Source organism: Adiantum capillus-veneris, chromosome 6, assembly GCF_014529385.1.
Source record: "Adiantum capillus-veneris isolate H3 chromosome 6, ASM1452938v2, whole genome shotgun sequence".
Classification (NCBI taxonomy): Eukaryota; Viridiplantae; Streptophyta; class Polypodiopsida; order Polypodiales; family Pteridaceae; genus Adiantum; species Adiantum capillus-veneris.
Window position 1 is genome coordinate 159,048,343 of NC_140936.1, and position 20,535 is coordinate 159,068,877.

Below are 20,535 nucleotides of genomic sequence, written 5' to 3' on the forward strand. Positions count from 1 at the left end.
CAACTACCCTATGTGGGCTTATATGATGCAATATGTTCTTGTGTCAAAGGGTGTCTGGAACATTGTGCAAGGCATTGATGTACGTCCTGGTTCTGATGATGTAGGCGATGTTGAGGATGTTGCAGGTCTTGCTGCAAGAATTGCAGCTGTTAGAGTTGTTTTGCCTACGGCAGAACAATCTCGTTGGGATGTCAAGGATGCGCAGGCTCATGCATTGATTGCGTTGTCTGTGAAGCGCACAATTGTTCCTCACATCCGTTCAACAGAATCTGCAAAACAGGCTTGGGATATTTTAGCAGGTCTTTATGCAAGCCGCAATGAGGTTAAAATTGCTTTGCTGCGTAAAGAGCTGGAGTCAAAGATTATGCATGAGGAAGATGATATGGACACTTTCCTTGCTAGTGTCAAGGATATCAATGAGCAGCTTATTTCTGCAGGTGAAGTCATTTCAGACAGTTCCCTTGTGATGACTGTTCTTGATGCCTTACCAGATTCCTACCAGACTTTTGCTAGTACTTGGAGACTTATGACCCAAGGAAATCTTGAAGTTTGTCAAGTTTGATGCATTATGCACATTGCTGTTGCAAGAGTCACTTTCCAGAAAAAACAGGACTAGGCAGCGTGTAGTTGAACAGGCTTTTATTGCTTCTCAAAGAAAGGGTGGTAACAGTAATGCAGCCACTTCTTATGGTTCTGCTGCGAGTGGCAAAAATTATGTTCCTAATGCTTCTGTTGGCAGCACTTCGTCTGGCAATTCTGGTGATAAGGGCAAAAAGAAGATGCGTTGCCATTATTGTAAAGCCAATGATCACTTGATCAAGTCGTGTCCTAAGTTGAAGGCCAAAGAGGCTAAGAAGAAAGAGGGTGGTTCCACTGTAAATGCTGGTTCCACTACAAATGCAGCCATTGTTGAGTCTTCTGTGAAAGGAGACTGTAATGCTTATGTTGATGCAGAATGGGCTTTTAGCGCAGAGTGCACTTACAATCCTGTTGTCCATGATGCATGCTTGTCAGTTGCTGCAGATTCACATGTGTGCTATTTTGACAGTGGTGCTACAAAGCACATTACCTCACATCGTGAATTGTTTACCTCTCTCGAGTCTGTCCCTCATGGGAATTCAGCCACTTGTGCCAACAACGCCTCTTATCCAGTTCAGGGAGTTGGAAAGATTATGCTCACTGATGCTAATGGCAGTTCCTTCACACTTGTTGATGCACTTTATGTACCTGGGATCAAGAAGAATCTCTTGTCTGTATCCACACTTGCTAGACTTGGACTTGTAGTCAAATTTGTGGATGACAGATGTACAGTTCATGATCTCAGTTTTGGTGATGAAATTGTTGCATCTGGCCTTTTGTGCCGTGGGCTGTATAAGCTCACTTTGTATGACAAGTGTGGACAAAATTTTGCAAATGATGTTGCAGATTCAAGGGCTATTTCAGATGCAAAACTTTGGCATGCACGTTTTGGTCATCTGAATTTTGCCAGTTTGCTGCGTTTGCGTGTTTGCAAAAATCTAATATGGTTGCTTCTTTGCCGCCTCTTGAAGCACCTGTCAAACATGTTTGTGAAGGCTATATTTTGGGTAAGATGCAGCGCTCTAAATTTCCAAAGGATGGTTCAGTTCGGGCCACATGCAGGTTGCAGCTTGTGCATAGTGATGTTTGTGGGCCCATGCAAACTCCGTCCTTGGGAAATTACCTGTACTTCGTGACTTTCATTGATGATTACTCTAGGCATGCATGGGTATTTCCGCTTAAAGCGAAGTCCGAAGTTTTTATGTGCTTCAGAAAATTGCTGGCTATGGCTAAAAATGTATCAAAATGTACTATGGGCACCCTCCGTTCCGATCGAGGGGGGGGAGTATATGTCTCATGAATTTAATTCATTTCTGGCTACTTGTGGGATAAAACACCAATGTACAGTGCCTTATACACCTCAGCAAAATGGTGTTGCTGAGAGGAAAAACAGGTCACTGACGGAAATGGCACAATGTATGGTCAAAAGTCAAGCTTTGCCGCATTCTTTTTGGCTTGAGGCCATTATGTGTGCCACTTATGTACTTAACAGGTGTCCTACGAAAGCTTTGCAGTCTATTACTCCATATGAAGCATGGCATGATAGAAAACCTTCTATTGAGCAGATGCGTGTTTTTGGCTGTTTGGCATATGTTTTGGTGCCACAAGTGCAGCGCAGAAAATTGGATGATAAGGCTGTCAAATGTATTTTTGTTGGTTATAGTGCTGAAAGCAAAGGTTACAGGTTGTATCATCCACAAACAAAACGTATTTTGGTTTCTCGGGATGTAGTGTTTGTGGAAGATTATGTTCAGCCCATGCTGTCATGTACTAGAGACGGTAATGTAAGCTCACAGGACATTTATGACACTTTGTTGCCTCTTTTCAGTCGTGGAAATACGAATGTAAGTTCCGATGAGGCAAATGTACAGCCTATGGGGGTTTCTGAAAATGTTCTAGATCTGCCTATTACTGATGCAGATGTACATGATGTACTTGATGAGGAAAGGGTTGAAAATGAGCAGGCTAGAGGTATGCCAAAATGGCTGGTGCAAACTTTGCGTGACAGTAAATTGGATGCACCTTTGTCTAGTCGTACTCGTTCAGGCTCTCGCCATGCATCTTATGCATCAGATTGTTATGCTTTGGCTGTGTCTAGCTTACATGATGTTGAGGAGCCTCTGACTTTTGATGAAGCACAAAATTCAAAAAATTGGATGACTGCCATGCAATCAGAATATGATGCACTTATAGAAAATGACACATGGACTTTATGTGATTTGCCTCCTGGCAAAAAGGCCATTGGTACGAAGTGGGTTTACAAGTTGAAACGCAAGCTTGATGGTGAGATTGATCGCCATAAGGCTCGACTTGTTGCAAAGGGTTATGCATAGCAAAAAGGCATAGATTATGAAGAGACTTTTGCTCCCACTTTTCGTATGACTACTGTGCGTTTTCTATGTGCATTGGCAGCTCATTTTGGTTGGGATGTACATCAATCAGACATTGTTACTGCTTTCTTGAACGGTGACATATTTGAGGAAGTTTATGTAATGCAGCCTCGCGGTTTTGTCATAAAAGGACAAGAGGACAAAGTGTGCAAATGTAACAAGGCTTTGTATGGGTTGAAGCAATCTCCTCGTGCTTGGTATGAGAAAGTTGACACTCATTTTGTCAAACAAGGCTTTCGTAACAGTCCAATAGAAAGCACATTGTATGTAAAGCGTGAGGGTGATGTACTTCTCATTGTGGTTCTTTATGTTGATGATTTGTTGATCACTGGACCAAATGAGAGACATATTGCTGAATTTAAGGCTGATTTGAATGCTACTTTCAAGATGAAAGATTTGGGGCTGTTGCATCATTATTTGGGTATACATTTTAAGCAGTGTGATGGTGGTATTGCCTTGTGTTAGAAAAGTTACATAGAGACATTGCTATGTAAGTTTGGACTTGAGGATTGCAAACCTATTGCCACTCCCATGGAAACAGGTTTGAAGTTGAGTCTACATGATGCTGATGATCCTGCTGATGTCACTCTTTGTTGTTGGCTGCCTCATTTATGTATGCAACACGAGGCCGGATATTCAGTTTGCAGTCTCACAGGTCAGCAGATTTATGAATAGCCCAGGGTCTAAGCATTGGCAAGCTGTCAAGAGGATTTTCCGCTACCTTAGTGGCACTTTACATCTTGGCTTGTTTTATCCCAAGGGGGGATTATTGCCGCCAGACTTACATGCTTTTTCGGACTCAGATTGGGCTGGTTGTTTTGACACGCGAGTGTCCACAAGTGGTTTTTGTTTCATGCTTGGCAATTCATGTATATCATGGTTGAGCAAGAAGCAACCTACTGTGGCCACTTCGAGTTGTGAGGCTGAGTACAGGGCAGTCTTCACAGCTACGGTTGAGTGTGTATGGCTCAGACGCCTTATGGCTGATTTGGGTGTTGGACAAGACACTGCCAACACTATCTACACTGACAATCAGAGCGCATTGGCAGTTGCGAGGAACCCAGTTTTTCATGCTCGCACAAAGCACATTGAGGTGCATTACCACTATGTCAGGGAGAGACTCTCAGCAGGAGAGATTAACTTGGCTTATGTGCCAACACAGGACAACCTTGCAGATCTTTTCACAAAGGCATTGTCTCGTGAGAAGCTTGAAGCTTTCCGCAAAGCTTTGGGATTACTCCCCTTTGTGGATTGATCCTGTCCTCAGGGCATGGCACTTCCCTTTACTCATGTGCCAGCTCTCGTTCACCGCATCACTCCAGGGGGGATTTGTTACCATATACATGTGGTAGTGATGTGTGTGAACACACTAGGACCGCCGGGGCATTTTTTCCCTCTTTAGGAGGTTTTTTCCCCTGTGCATTGTATATACGCCCATCACTCTAGGGCTATCTATCTTTCCATTGCACACTAAGTGGTAGTGATGTGTGTGAACACACTAGGACCGCCGGGGCATTTTTTCCCTCTTTAGGAGGTTTTTTCCCCCGTGCATTGTATATACGCCCATCACTCTAGGGCTATCTATCTTTCCATTGCACACTAACACACTCTCTATTGTGTGCCTTGAGCTTCCTTCGTCTTCTCCAAGCTGTGTGTGTTTCTCTGCAACCCTAATTCCAACAGCTACTCGCCTCCCAACTACCCCCTCTTATAGGGCCCTCTGTGTGCTATCTTTAGGAGATCCCTAAGCTTACCACTTATCCCTTGGTCTAAGACCCTATCCCACTAGCTACCCTAGTTTTGACATTGCTTCCCCCTAAAAAAGAGTTTTGACATTGCTCCCCCCTAAGCTCCAATGTTGTGACAACCTGGGATACTGCCATGCTACTCTCCTCCCAACCACCCCCTCTTATAGGGCCCTCTGTGTGCTATCTTTAGGAGATCCCTAAGCTTACCACTTATCCCTTGGTCTAAGACCCTATCCCAATAGCTACCCTAGTTTCTACATTGCTCCCTCCTAAAAGAGAGTTTTTGTCCTCAAAACATCATATTGAAATCTTATCCTGAAGGTATTGGTGTATCAACGTTTGGTATGACTATCTATCTGCTCATAACAAAGACTGAATATTTGCAAATTTGTAAGGATGTCTTAGAGATTCTCCCTTGGTTCCAAAGGGATCTCAAATTGGATCTCAAACTAATAGAAGAGCCTACCTCAAATGAGATGATGTGATTGAGGAAAACTTGTTGCTCCAACTTGTGAAGCAATTCTTTTTTAAAACCTGGAATGCTTACATACTAGTACAGATAAGTTGAGTGCAACATTTGGACTTGCCTTTGAGACATAATAAAGTTTGTCTCCATATGTCTAAGTCCACAAGTACATTAACTCTCCACATGCGGAGTAGATCCCAAAAATGGTTTTGTTCTCTTGAAAGAAGAAGAACCATATGTGGAATCATTGAACTAAAAGGAATCCCAAATACTTCTTAATTCCACATCAAATAGATGTAGCACATTGCTTAGTCTTGCTTACACATTAACAGAACCCACACCCATGTACTTAAAAAATCTTACCCATGTGGTTGTAGGGTACCTCTTATTTGGGTAGCCAAAAGGTGATCATACCTATGAGGTCCAAAACTAAGTTAGCTTTAAATAATTTAAAGAAAACACTAGGACTTGGAGGTAACTCCAATACAACATAGTCTTGAATCAAAGTTTCACTGGAAAAATAATGTGGCGTATATTCGCTCGTCAATATTGGACAACTAGCTCGTGGCTATAGTTTTACGAGTCGTATTCACCCTAACCATGTTGTAAATTTAGAACACTCTCCTCATGAATTTTTTAGTAGATTATATAGGTGCATCTGGTTCATAGGTGATGGAAAGATTGTCAAGCAAGCTGTAAGCAATACACATATGAAATCTAGAATAACTTGCACATCCTCATAAATGTTAGATAATAAATATCCATGTGAGTAGACTCCATGTAACATCTGTTAGTTAACTAGATAACCTAAGTGTTGACCAATGCTAACACCCTTGTCAAAGTTTGTTGAGCATCAAAGTTATTTGGTTCAGTTTTAACTCACTCACAACTCAAGCTACCTACAACCATAGAATGAAGTTGCCAATAGGCGCTTGAATCCATTATCCAAAAGCCCAAATGCTCTTGAAAATTGTGGAAAGCTTGAAATTTTGTACAGAACTTTAATTGTATACACAAAAGAACCTTCCTAGGACTTTGTCATAGGACAACCTCTTCCTGGAAGCCCCTGCAACACACTCCATAAGTGCTTGGTTAGGCTTGTCAAATGTTAGCTTCGGTCTTTTCCAATAACTTTTAACAAGGGTCAAAGGGCAAACCTAATGTATAGAATACCACTATAGATTACTCAAAAGGAAAGCCTCAAAGAAAAGCTTTCAATTTGTATAATTTATATATGCTTCCAATGAGGATGATATTGCAAAAGCCTCTTTGACATCCATTTGGCACTTTCAAGGCCATTATTCCTATACTTTAAGTAAATACTTACGATCCAACATGCCACTATAGGTACAAGTGTCTTGATGGTATGATAGCTTCAAGAAAGGGCATAGAAGACTAATGTGAAAGGCATTGTGAATTTTCCAAGAGACAAGAATAGCTAATAAAAAATAAATGGCATTAATCTATTGAACTACTTTGAAAGTGTCATAATATCGTGGTTCTAACTTGACTACTAGGTTGGTCTCTACACTCTAAGACATCACTTTTCAATATGTAGCCTAACAAAATCACCCTCTGTGAATTCCATGGATTGCCTCTTTTTGTTGGGCCTACTTAACATAACACTCTTTTACGTTTGAGTTTCTTGTTTTGCTTTCTCTAAAATTTGGATGTGTTGTTGTGCAATTTCATCAACATGTTGAACTTCATTAAAAAATGCGGGACAATGGAGTAGCCCAAAAGAATTTATAAACATTTTCAAATGGTGCTTTGTTTGTGGATGAGAGATGTGTGTTATTGTATTGTATGTATCCCATGTACCCAATCTCTCCTAAGCATAGGTTCGTAAAAGATCTAGCATTAGGACTTGTTTGGGGTCTTTATGGGCTCTTTTATTTGGACGTATCGTGAAATGGTTAAAGTGTTAATCAAGCTTTGACCAAGATAATGGGCTAGGCCTAAAAATGCATATTTCTTTTTATACAAAAACGAAAATAGAACAAAAGGAGATCTAATCATTAGATCCACTCACCTAGGAAAAGAATATAGTCTTAACTACCTGACGGTGGCCTTTTGGCTTCTAGTATTGTCCCCCCCCCCCCCCCCCCCTTCCCTTCCCCTTTTGGGAGGTGTTGCAGGTCTCTCTCTCTCTCTCTCTCTCTCTCTCTCTCTCTCTCTCTCTCTCTCTCTCTCTCTCTCTCTCTCTCTCTCTCTCTCTCTATCTATCTATCTATCTATCTAGTATCTATCTATCTATCTATCTATCTAAAGCGAGTTTAATGGGTTATACGTGAGTAATGGCTTCTTTTTCTCTCTCCAAACGCCATAGCCTACAGATTTGGAGCTCCTCTAGCTCCCTCACCCTCTCCACCCTCTCTCTCATGCAAGAGCTCAACATAGCCCTTTTCCATCTACTGTGTAGTGGTGCAGATCTACACATACGTGAAATCTCAAGCTCCCTCTCCATCTCCATCCCCATGTCTGACTAAACCACAATCTCCATCTCCATCCACATCTTCCTCTCCATCTCCAACTCTATCACAATCTCCGTATCCATCTCCATTTTCATATCTTGATGCAATGGCTTTGCAAGACATCACCAACAAACCCTCAAATTTTTGCTTGCACGTGGACTTGGATCAGGAGTACGCAACTATGCGCAGTAATCGATATAGAGGATCTATTCCCATGGGTGTGCTACGATTGCAAGGGACAAATCCATTGATCTTTGGAAGAATGGAACTATCTACCCACTTAATTGACAGGCTGGTGCATCTCCACCTTTTTGCAACATCACACAGGTTATATGCTTCTTGGGTGATGGCTTCAATGGATTTTTAGGGTATTGTGAGAGACTCCATTCTCTCTTTTTGCAAGAACTCACAAAGAGAAATCAAGCTCAACACAACCTAGATATGCTTTAGGCATCAAGCTTGAAGGAAAAGGAACAATTCACTGCATCTTTTGTGGGAGAAAAGGAACAAGTGATGGTGTGAGTCAAGGACTTAACAAGGCAGGTTGTAGAGCAGAAGGCAAAGCTTGATGAGGGTGTGGAAAGCATTGATCGAGTTGTGGTTATGTTCGCCTTTGGTATTTAACTCAAAACCTTTCATGGCGTGTTGATCACTTCACACCTACCCATGGGATACAATGCAAGAAGATGAAAGCGCAAAGCTATGGGGCTCCTTTCCAAATTTGGAGGCGCTCACAAGAGATGTTTGCGACAAACAAGGTAACTTTACCATTTGAAGTAACCGACTGTTGTTGCTACTATTTGTTAATTGACTCCATTTTCTTTGCAAAGCAGGGATTGTGCAAATACTAGGTTGCAACAATACAGAGGATTTAGTGCAGGCTTCTATCCTTCAACACATTGTTCATGAGAAGGATGTCATCAACATGATATCTAATCCTGCAAATTTCATGTTGCACCAAAGTGTTCAAAAATTTTAGTTAAAGGACCTCCAAGACATTATTAGGCCTATTGATATGCTTATGGTTTATGACTCAGCAGGTGTCAGTGATAAGGGATATAGGGCATTGTATACTTGCATCACAAGACATCTACGTAGCAAGGTAATGACACGGTTCATACTTCCAACACCGTACATTATGATTAAGGCAAGAAAATTGTCAAACAATGATGCTGCCACATTGCTAGGTGGCTACAAGTGGCTTGATGATAGCATGCCAATGTCTCCATCAATTTTTTTTGTCTACAGCACGTTTAACAATGTCTACATTGAGGTAGAATCACTACAGTGAGCTATGATTCAATATTATGATCTCAATATTGGAGACCAATGGAAAGGTTGTTTTTGTGCTTAAAGTATATGAATGTCAAGTTGTGAAAGGCCAATGATTGGAGCGTACAAGACTCACCCTCATGAGTAGGGCATTGATGGGAAAGGGCATTGGCCAAGGCATACAAGCAACGACAAGAGTAAATTCCATGTGATGCAAGGATACTCCCTACTCAAAGCAAAATCAACACTCCTGCATGGACATGTAGAGAGCAGCCTTCACCACCCCCACCAATCCAAAAGAATCGTAGGTGGAGGCCTGGTACTTGTGCTCTTAGAAGGATACAAAAATATCAAAAGAGCACAAAGCCAATAATTATCAAGGCATCATAGGCTAGTAAAAGAAATTATGTTTCAATATCTGGCAGCGTCAACACCTCGCGTAGAGAGTGCAATCACCTCCCTTAGGAGCACTACAGCAAGGCGTGGAAGATACTTTGGTTTCTCTTTTTCAAGATTCTGTGTTGGCCATGGCACATGCCAATAGGGTTACCATTAAACTCAAAAATATGGCATTAACAATGCGTCTATGTGGTGATGATTACCTCCATCCCCACTAGTTAGGAAAGCCTTTGTAACAGTTAATGACTTCAAAGTCTCACAGAAGATGTAACTTTTTACAAATCAATGAGAAAAGCGTGCCTTCTGGTTTGATTATGTGTTGGATTTGTTTTTTTAATCAATTTTAATGGTGTTGGTACAATGAAGATAACATTTTTATCATTGTATACATGCAGTGTAGTCTTGTAATAATCATGTTGATTGAGATAATGCGTTCAAATCATATCCAAGGTAAAAAGGTTGAGGATCAAAATACGTTGCCAATGCCAAACAAGAATTAATAGGCCGCCAAAAGTGCCCCTAGGAGCAAGTGTGGGCCCGGGGGAGGCCAATAGGCTATACTCGGGGTGCAAGCCGGCCAGACAAGCTGCCCCATGCAGCACAAGGCCCTGGGAGTGGGCTTCTGGCTAGCTTGCGCCCCAAGTATCATCCAATAAGCTCCCCCAGGCCCCCACCTGCTCCTAGGGGAACTTTTTGGTGGCCTTGATGTACACCAATTGGAACTTAAGTGCTAGTGATGCCTCTTGTTGAGCAAACAACATCTCCTCCTTGGGCTCGACTTCTTTTAGTTAGATGCTTGGACTAGGCAAACTCCACCACCCCCACCAATCCAAAGAAGCATAGGTGGAGGCCTAGCACTTGTGCTCTCTATGAGATATGGAAATATCAAAAGAGCACACAATCAATAATTCCCAAGGCACCATTTACAAGGCTAGTGTATACATGCAATGTAGTCTTGTAATAATCATGATGATCGAGATAATGCGTCTGAATCATATCCAAGGTCAAAAGGCCACGGATTAAAATACGTTGCTAATGCAGAACAAGAATTAATAGGCCGCCAAAAAGTGCCCCTAGGAGCAGATTGGGGCCCGAGGGAGCCCATTGGGCAATACCCAGGGTGCAAGAAGTCAGGCCAAAAGCCTGCTTTGCGGGCCTTGTGCTCCATAGGGCGACTTTGGCATGTTTGACCGGGGGTGTCTATTATGGTAGAATAGAATGATGAACCGGGGGTGCACATTCTAAACTTATGGTAGAATAGAATGATGAACCCTTATAGATCTCATTGCAGCCCTACACTATCATTGGGTCAAGATCGTGTACAGACATAAGATGAAAACCCAACTTTGGAGCATAAAGTACCTTGGAGGGTCAAACATGCCAAAGTCGCCCCATGCAGCACAAGGCCCGTGGAGCGGGCTTCTAGCCCGGACTTGCACCCCGGGTATCGCCCAATGGGATCCCTCGAGTCCTCACTTGCTCCTAGGGGCACTTTTTGGCGGCCTTGATATGCACCAATTGGAAGTTAAGTGCTAGTGATGCCTCTCGTTGAGAAGACAACATCTCCTCCTTGGGCTCCGCTTCTTTCAGTTAGATGCTTGGACTAGGTAGCCTCCACCACCCCCACCAATCCAAAGAAGCATAAGTAGAGGCCTGGCACTTGTGCTTTTTGTGACATTCAAAAATATCAAAAGAGCGCATGGTCAATAATTCCCAAGGCACCATTTACAAGGCTAGTGTATACATGCACTGTAGTCTTGTAATAATCATGATGATCAAGATAATGCCTCCAAGTCATATCCAAGGTCAAAAGGCCAAGGATCAAAATACATTGATAATGCCAAACAAGAATTAATAAACCACCAAAATACGTTGCCCCATGGAGCACAAGGCCCTTGGAGCGGGCTTCTGGCCAGGCTTTTAGCCGGCTTTCACGCTAGGTATCACCCAATGGGCTCCATCGGTCCCCCACCTGCTCCTTGGGACACTTTGTCAAACAGGCCAAAGTCGCCTTGTGGAGCACAAGCCCCTCGGAGCGGGCTTCTAACCAGCTCGCACCCAGAGTATCTCCCAATGGGCTCCCTTGGGCCACCACCTGCCCCTAAAGGCACTTTTTGGCGGCCTATTAATTCTCTGTTGGCATTAGCAACACATTTTGATCCTCGCCTTTTGACTTTGGATTTGATTCAGACACATTATCTCGATCATCATGATTATTACAAGAGTACACCGCATGTATACACTAGCCTTGTAAATGGTGCCTTGGGAATTATTGATTGTGTGCTCTTTTGATATTTTTGTATCTCACAGAGAGCACAAGTGTCAGGCCTTTTTACTGATCATGGCTGGTTACCAATGCAGGATGCAGTCTCTTTAGCATCCGTGATACCTTGCCCAAGAGCTAGGCCATAATATCCTAGTAAAGATCCAACGCTCTTGTCACCAAAGCTGAAGAGTGAAACTTCCCTATTTATAAGTATACATTTGTGTGCATTTTGGGCTATGGGATTTTTTGCAAGAATGAAACTAAGTTCCCTGCACTTGAAAATTTCGCGTGTCCGTCATTTGAGTAGTCATTCTGGATGACCCAAACCATGTTAGCATTGAAGCTTGGGAGGTAGTTCCACAATGAACCATCTTTCCCTTTAGATTTTGTGTTTGAGCTACCTTTCCGTTGTGCAAATTTCCATTTCTTTTGTGGTCTACAAAAATATCAATTGTGATGGGGGGGGCAAACACAAAAATCTTGAATAACGAGTGTGAAGGGAATGTTGGCACATTACCTTGGTTGCATCGACGAGGACTTGATTAGTAGCATCCATTCTTACTGGCAGAGTGCAAGGGGCAATTGCATGTGCCTAGGGATGGATAGAGCAAGATAAGTGGAGAAGATGAGAGAAGCTTAAAAACAATAAAGTGACTTTCAAAAGTGGGCCCTGCAAGTCACCTATAAAGGAGACAATTAAAAAAAGGACACTTGTATAAAACTTAAATTTCAGAGGTAGTGTTGCAGTCCAAACACCACAATTTTAAACCGCAATCCCACCACCCACCACAACTCTAAAGCCACTTAAATGCTTCTAAAATGGAAAATTAGACATTCCCAAATCACAAAATTAGACAAAAATGTATTGTTTTAATATGAAGTATTACATTGCAATGGCAATTGTTCTCTTGATATGAATACATCTAGCGAAGGGGATACTCTTAGAAAGAAAGGCCCTCTCTTTTCTCTTACACAAAGGGTTGCCACCAATTACAAGCAAGTAGTCCGTTTTGAGTCAAACCTAAGCACCAAGTACTCCCTGCGATTTGCCATATTCCAATCAGCATTGACGACCACATCCCACACTTCCTCCTGCTTGTACACATGCACTTCAAACAGCTCCATATCAGTGATGTCCAAATTGAGTGCTTCCCATTCACCTCGCATCTGCTTCCATCATCAATAAGGGAATATAATGGAGATTTTTTGCTTCGCGATGTGGTATAGCATGATCATTTTCTCTGTCACAACAATGCACTTTAAGGTATCCCCATTGTGTTGAACAATCTTTGAGTCCCAAGCAGATGGAAGGAAGGCATTCATTGCTCTTCCACCCTTATCAATACACATGGTAGGCATCCAATGAACATTGTCTACCTTGAACAAAAAAACAAAAAGATGAAGAGGCATAAAAGATGTTAGTGTTGTTTGATGTGACCCGTACGTGCACTTCATTGCATTGAAGATTTTGTTTTCAATCGGCCTCCTAGTTAATACAATAGAGGTATTGTCAAGAGTTGGAAAATCACCATCCGTGAGTGTTGGTGAAACTAAGTGTTTTCAAGGTCCCGTAGTCATTCCATGTCGTTGGGACTACATACTCTGCATCAAAGAAGAAGATGGACCATTTTGCATGCTCCAATGCAGTGCATCTGGAATACAACAATGAGCCGAAATCAAAGTGATGAGCCTCAAAATTTCCAAAGAGCACCTCTAGAGGCTCCCATTCCATAAATGTCGACGAAAAAATATCTACACAATCCAAACACCATGTCCACAGAGTTTCATCATTAGAGACTTCATGCGAAAGCATAAGAAACAACACTAGAAATACTTACAATTAGCAGGAAAGTGCTTGCGATTGGCATCTTTGATTTGTAGTTGAGAAGCTTTGTAGATGTGTTGTTTCTTCACTTGCTTTCTTCCATCAGCCGCCTACTTCATCTTCAATATACTACCCTTCCAATGATGAGACTTCAATCCAATGAATCACCATGAGACTTTGTGGGCTCCCTTTGTGCTTGTCTGCATTGTCACCCACATCCTTGTCACAAATCTTGTGGTTACCCAATGGCCATTGTCTTCTTGCTAGTTGCTGCAATAGAATGAGTCTACCCTTGAACAAGGTCTACGACTCATGGTATCCAAGCTTCTTACACTGTAAGAGTTGAAGCTCCCTTAGCCCTAAAGCTTTGCAAGTTGAAGGTTCCTAAACACTAAATATTTTTAAGCTAAAGGTCCCTAACCCTAAATCTTTGCAAACTAAAGGTCCCTAAACCCTAAGATTGGGTAGTTGAAGCTATTAAGCTCTACAAGATTTATATGAGCCCCAAAGATGAGAGTGAAGAATGGGTGCAACCATGAGAGGAGGGACTCCAGTAAGGGAAAAATGGACTATATTACAAGCTCTCCATAGCCAAAAAGGATCCAAAACTCAGAACTATACTTGGGAGAGAAGGGGAAGGTAGATTGGAGAGAGAGGAGGCCAAAAAAGGTACTCTTCCAGTAGGAGAGAGAGTGAAAACCGAAAATTTTGGTTCTAAAGTGAGGACAGATCAGATATGACATGTAGAGAGACAAGAAGTGAGTGGAGGGAGGGAAAAGTAGATTTGAATGTCAAGTTAATGATGGGGGGTGTTTCTGGGGTCAGCACAATTCAGAATGAAAAATAGGCCCAAATATTTTATTTTTGAAGATTTTGCAAGTTTTCTATCCATTTAAAAAGAAAAAAGACTAAAGTCCAAGTTTGACCCCTAGAAATTAGGGGCTGACAAACCCAACATTTCTGCCCACATAGATTTCTCCTATTGCTCCACTACTTAATCATTATCATCAGGCTTGGGACAGATTAAAGGGCCCAAGAAGACCCCAAACAAGTCTTAATGAATTGTGCTATTACTAACTTTTGTGTGCCCATTGGATTCAAGATGAATTGGCAATGTGAAATGAATTTGAGTGCTCAAATCAGTAAAAAGTGTAACCCAAAAATCATTGCAGAAATGTATATTTCCATCAAACAATGGATTTAGGCATACCACACTTAACAAAATGGTGTTCAAGAAATAAAAGAGTTGTTTGCTTGGTGCAAAGGGTCTTCTTACAAGGTAGAAAATAAGCATGTTTGCTAAACCCAACTATGACGGTCTAAATCATATCATTTTTTGCATGAGTGAGGGCCAACTAGCAATAAAATCCATGGAAAGATACATTGCCATCACGATTAAGAAACCATACTGCTACACTTTGATGAGTTGACATGTAAAACGGTTTGCAACATATGTAATGACATATTTTTGGACTTTGAGGCCAAAAGAATTGAAATTCCACCATGTGAATGGATGTGGCAATTCCAAAGTACCCAATATAATGTGGTTCATGACATTCCTTAAAAACAAGCTCACTTAATGGGAGTGTAACACACAACCTCTTTTCATAAAACAAGTATATATCATGAAAATAATGCCTGACATGAAGCAAAATGTAAGATTGCAAAAATGAGCATACATTTCACCAAAATAAAAGTTAAGAACATAAGTATTAACCATGCTTGAAAAAGTTTCCGTGGAAACAACAAAAATGTGATTAATTGAGGGTATGCAATCTAATGCATCTGCAACCTTACTTTCATAACTAAGTTGAGTGTGAATAAGTCAATGAAAACTTTTAATGAATGATGTCCACCTAACATGTCAATCAAATATCAATGGTTGTGAAATTAAATGAAAAATACTTTGCTAGCCAGTCTTTATAAAAAAAAATAGAGCTCATCAAGTAACGTTTCTACAACTTCAAAGCATGCATAACAACTAACAATTCATTATCATAAGTGCTATGAGTTAGCTCATTGGGTTCCAAATTTCTACTTTTATATGCAATGGGATTATTTTATTGCATCAACATGGCATGTGTACCACAGCTACTAGCATCAATTGTAACAAAAAAGAATGGTCTTTGAAATCATAAAGGTGCAAGTTAGGAGCATAGTAAATGTATATTTGGGAGTCTCACAAATTTTTTGATATTGATTAATCCAATGGAAAGATGTATTAATGCTTGTTATCACTCTTACTAAAAACCAAAATTTCATCAAAGAAACCATCAAAAAATCTTGATACTTTAGAAAGATGTGATTCATCTTGAGGGAGAATATAGATTGTGTATTTGTCAAACCAAACGACATGACAAAGAATTCATAATGCCCAAATTGTGTGTAAAATGTACTTTTGTAAACATCACTCTCTACCATACTCATTCGATGATAACCAAACTTGCAATTGATCTTACTTGGCACACATGCACCACTTATCTAGTAAGTCATCAATATGAGGAATAGGAAATCGATTCTTTATGTGATTTTAGTTAGTTCTCTATAGTCAATGTACATACAATAACTTCAATTTTTCTTTTTGACTAAGAGAACCGGTGCATTAAAAGGTGAACTAATTCGGGTTAATTGAACTATGACTCAATAATTTGTCAGTTTTCTTTTTGACTGAAAGTGAACTAAAAGTGAACTAATTCGGCTTGATTGAGCTACAATTGCACTTTAATTATCTTTTATTTAAATATTATTTTGACAATATGGTAGTCTATATAGTGGTGCACTACATTGGAATAGCTATATGGTATGCTCCTCTACTTTGAAGAGAGGTAATCCTGGAGGTAGGTTTAAAAAAACAAATTCTTTATACTTCATCAAAAGAGTTTCTTGAGAAGGAAAACAACTTATCCTCATGTGTTTTAGTTTCATTGATAAGAACCAAAAATTGTTTGTCATCTTTTTATGTTAGCCTTTTAGCTTAGGTGTGACTAAAAGAGGTTCGAGTTCTACCTTTAAGTCTACTTGTAATGTGTAAAGTTTTTTATCATGCGTGATAGTGAGTATATGCTGTTTATAATCAATTTTTGGACTAAAAGGGTGTCTCTAAAGAATACCTAAAATTAAATCATTATTTTTCAATAGTGCAACAAGAAAATCTTGTTGCCATATACATGTGGTAGTGATGTGTGTGAAGACACTAGGACTGCCCGGGCATTTTTTCCCTCTTTAGGAGGTTTTTTTCCCCGAGCATAGTATATACGCCCATCACTCTAGGGCTATCCATCTTTCCATTGCATACTACGTAACACACTCTCTATTGTGTGCCTTGAGCTTCCTTCATCTTCTCCAAGTTGTGTGCGTTTCTCTGCAACCCTAATTCCAACAATTGGTATCAGAGCAGGTTGCGTCCTCCCGGGCTGAGTCATCATCTGCTCGGGAAAGCTCAAAGAGCTTAGTCTGGTCAGATTTTTGATTCGAGCTCATTTCGGCTCCTGTTTCCACTACAGGCAGTATTGCACAGGCTATTTCGTCATTTTGTGTAGAATTTCTGTCAGTGTTGCTTTCTGCATAACAGGTGTCTCATAGTCTTCTACGGTTTGTGCTATATAGCACGTGTTGTTCCCACTCCGTTTCTCCTATTTTCGGGCAGTTTTCACATCAGGTGCAACATTTACCAAGGCTTACAACAACACAGATGTGTTCAAGATGTTTGTTGCTGAGGATAGGTTGGATGGGGACAACTACCGTATGTGGGCTTATATGATGCAACATGTTCTTGTGTCAAAGGACGTCTGGAATATTGTGTAGGGCATTGATGTACGTCCTGGTTTTGAGGATGTAGGCGATGTTCAGGATGTTGCAGGTCTTGCTGCAAGGATTGCTGCTAACGAAGTTGTTTTGCCTACGGAAGAACAATCTCGTTGGGATGTAAAGGATGCGCATGCTCATGCATTGATTGTGTTGTCTGTGAAGTGCACCATTCTTCCTCACATTCGTTCAGCAAAATCTGCAAAACAGGCTTGGGATATATTGGCTGGTCTTTATGCAAGTCGCAATGAGGCTAAAATTGCTTTGCTATGTAAAGAGCTGGGGTCAAAGATTCTGCATGAGGAAGATGGTATGGACACTTTCCTTGCTAGTGTCAAGGATATCAATGAGCAGCTTATTTCTGCAGGTGAAGTCATTTCAGACAGTTCCCTTGTGCAGAATGTTCTTGATGCCTTACCAGATTCCTACCAGACTTTTGCTAGTACTTGGAGACTGATGACCCAAGGAAATCCTGAAGTTGTCAAGTTTGATGCATTATGCACATTGCTGTTGCAAGAGTCACTTTCCAGAAAAAACAAGACTAGGCAGCGTGCAGTTGAACGGGCTTTTATTGCTTCTCAAAGAAAGGGTGGTAATAGCAATGCAGCCACTTCTTATGGTACTGTTGCGAGTGGCAAAACTTCTCTTCCCAATGCTTCTATTGCCAGCACTTCGTTTGGCAATTCTGATGATATGGGCAAAAAGAAGATGTGTTGCCATTATTGTAAAGCTAATGATCACTTGATTAAGTCGTGTCCTAAGTTGAAGGCCAAAGAGGCTAAGAAGAAAGAGGTTGGTTCCACTGCAAATGCTGGTTCCACTACAAATGCATCCATTGTTGAGTCTTCTGTGAAAGGAGACTGTGTTGCTGATGTTGATGCAGAATGGGCTTTTAGCGCAGGGTGCACTTACAATCCAGATATGCATGATGCATGCTTGTCAGTTGTTGCAGATTCACATGTGTGGTATTTTGATAGTGGTGCTACAAAGCACATTACCTCACATCGTGAATTGTTTACCTCTCTCGAGTCTGTCCCTCATGGGAATTCAGCCACTTGTCCCAACAATGCCTCTTATCCGGTTCAGGGAGTTGGAAAGATTGTGCTTACTGTAGAAAATGGCAGTTCCTTCACACTTGTTGATGCACTTTATGTACCTCGGATCAGTAAGAATCTCTCGTCTGTATCCGTACTTGCTAGACTTGGACTTGTAATCAAATTTGTGGATGACAGATGTACAGTTCATGATCTCAGTTTTGGTGATGAAATTGTTGCATCTGGCCTTTTGTGCCGTGGGCTGTATAAGCTCATTTTGTATGACAAGTGTGGACAAAATTTTGCAAATGCTATTGTAAATTCAAGGGCTATTTCAAATGCAAAACTTTGGCATGCATGTTTTGGTCATCTGAATTTTGCCAGTTTGCTGCATTTGTAGAAATCTGATATGCTTGCTTCTTTGCCGCCTCTTGAAGCACCTGTCAAACATGTTTGTGAAGGCTGTATTTTGGGTAAGATGCAGCATTCTAAGTTTCCAAAGTATGGTTCGGTTCGGGCCACATGCAGGTTGTAGCTTGTGCATAGTGATGTTTGTGGGCCCATGCAAACTCCATCCTTGGGGAATTACCTTTACTTAGTGACTTTCATTGATGATTACTCCAGGCATGCATGGGTATTTCCGCTTAAATCGAAGTCCGAAGTTTTTATGTGCTTCAAACAATTTCTAGCTATGGCTAAAAATGTATCGAAATGTACTATGGGCACCCTCCGTTCCGATCGAGGGGGGGAGTATATGTCTCATGAATTTAATGCATTTCTGGCTACTTGTGGGATAAAACACCAATGTACAGTGCCTTATACACCTCAGCAAAATGGTGTTGCTGAGAGGAAAAACAGGTCACTGACGGAAATGGCACGATGTATGGTCAAAAGTCAAGCTTTGCAGCATTCTTTTTGGCTTGAGGCCATCATGTGTGCCACTTATGTACTAAACAGGTGTCCTACGAAAGCTTTGCAGTCTATTACTCCATATGAAGCATGGCATGATAGAATGCCTTCTATTGAGCAGATGCGTGTTTTTGGCTGTTTGGCATATGCTTTGGTGCCACAAGTGCAGCCCAGAAAATTGGATGATAAGGCTGTCAAATGTATTTTTGTTGGTTATAGTGCTGAAAGAAAAGGTTACAGGTTATATCATCCGCAAACAAAACGTATTCTTGTTTCTCAAGATGTAGTGTTTGTGGAAGATTCTGTTCAGCCCTTGTTGTCATGTACTAGAGACAGTAATGTAAGCTCACAGGACATTTATGACACTTTTTTGCCTCTTTTCAGTGGTGGAAATACGAATGTAAGTTCCAATGAGGCACATGTACAGCCTATGCGGGTTTCTGAAAATGTTCTAGATCAGCCTATTACTGATGCAAATGTACATGATGTACTTGATGAGGAAAGGGCTGAAAATGAGCAGGCTAGAGGTATGCCAAAATGGCTGGTGCACACTTTGCGTGACAGTAAATTGAATGCACCTTTGTCTAGTTGTACTCGTTCAGGCTCTCGCCATGCATCTTATGCATCAGATTGTTATGTTTTGGCTGTGTCTAGCTTACATGATGTTGAGGAGCCTCTGTCTTTTGATGAAGCAAAGAATTCAGAAAATTGGATGAATGCCATGCAATCAGAATATGATGCACGTATAGAAAATGACACATGGGATTTATGTGATTTGGCTCCTGGCAAAAAGGCCATTTGTACGAAGTGGGTTTACAAGTTGAAACGCAAGCCGGATGGTGAGATCGATCGCCATAAGGCTCGACTTGTTGCAAAGGATTATGCACAGCAAAAAGGCATAGATTATGAAGAGACTTTTGCTCCCAATTGTCGTATGACTATTGTGCGTTTTCTATGTGCATTGGCAACTCATTTTGGTTGGGATGTACATCAATAAGAGATTGTTACTGCTTTCTTGAATGGTGACATATTTGTGGAAGTCTATGTAACGCAGCCTCGCGGTTTTGTCATAAAAGGACAAAAGGACAAAGTGTGCAGATGTAAGAAGGCTTTGTATAGGTTGAAGCAATCTCCTCGTGCTTGGTATGAGAAAGCTGACACTCACTTGGTCAAACGAGGCTTTCGTAACAGTCCAACAGAAAGCACATTGTATGTAAAGCGTGAGGATGATGTACTTCTCATTGTGGTTCTTTATGTCGATGATTTGCTGATCACTGGACCAAATGAGAGACATATTGCTGAGTTTAAGGCTGATTTGAATGCTACTTTCAAGATGAAAGATTTGGGGCTGTTGCATCATTACTTGGGT